The sequence below is a fragment of the Egretta garzetta genome, unplaced genomic scaffold (assembly GCF_000687185.1).
Source record: "Egretta garzetta isolate BGI_Z169 unplaced genomic scaffold, ASM68718v1 scaffold255, whole genome shotgun sequence".
In the NCBI taxonomy this organism is placed as follows: Eukaryota; Metazoa; Chordata; class Aves; order Pelecaniformes; family Ardeidae; genus Egretta; species Egretta garzetta.
In genome coordinates, this window is record NW_009259797.1 from 44183 (window position 1) to 44802 (window position 620).

A 620-nucleotide genomic window follows, 5' to 3' on the forward strand; every position below is an offset into this window, starting at 1 on the left:
GGTTCTTCTTCTTACTCTGAATACTCTACATCCCCCAGGACTGCAGCAGTGCTGAGCAGCCGGAGAGTTTCGTGAATCAGTGGTTCATTCAACGGGAGCACAAAGAAGATAAGCAGAGCTGAAACTGAGATAACGTTGGCTTGTCCACATGTATGTAACGAGGAAAATGAATTATTCACAGATGGGTGCTGGAGAGATTTTCAAGGATGGTAAGGGTGCAAAGGCACCAAGGTCACAGGTGTGAAAGGGCAGTGGAGGCAACGTCCCGACTGGAGCTTGACCTTGGGGGTGCAGGACTGAAAAAGGGCAGAGCCTTAGCTGTTGGATTTGGGGGGCTGCAGGCAGCAAGCCTGGCTCTCTGGCAGCGTGACTAAGATGAACTTTCAGCAACACCATGAAGGCTCTGAGGCACTAGAGGGTAACAGATGATAGGACGAGGGGGAATGGTTTGAAGCTGCGCCAGGGCAGGTTTAGGCTGGACATTAGGAAAAACTTCTTCCCCAAAAGGGCTGTTAGGCTCTGGAATGGGCTGCCCAGGGAGGTGGTAGAGTCCTCCTCCCTGGAGGTATTTAAAAGAAGGATAGATGAGGTGCTTAGGGACATGGTTTAGTGGTGGGATG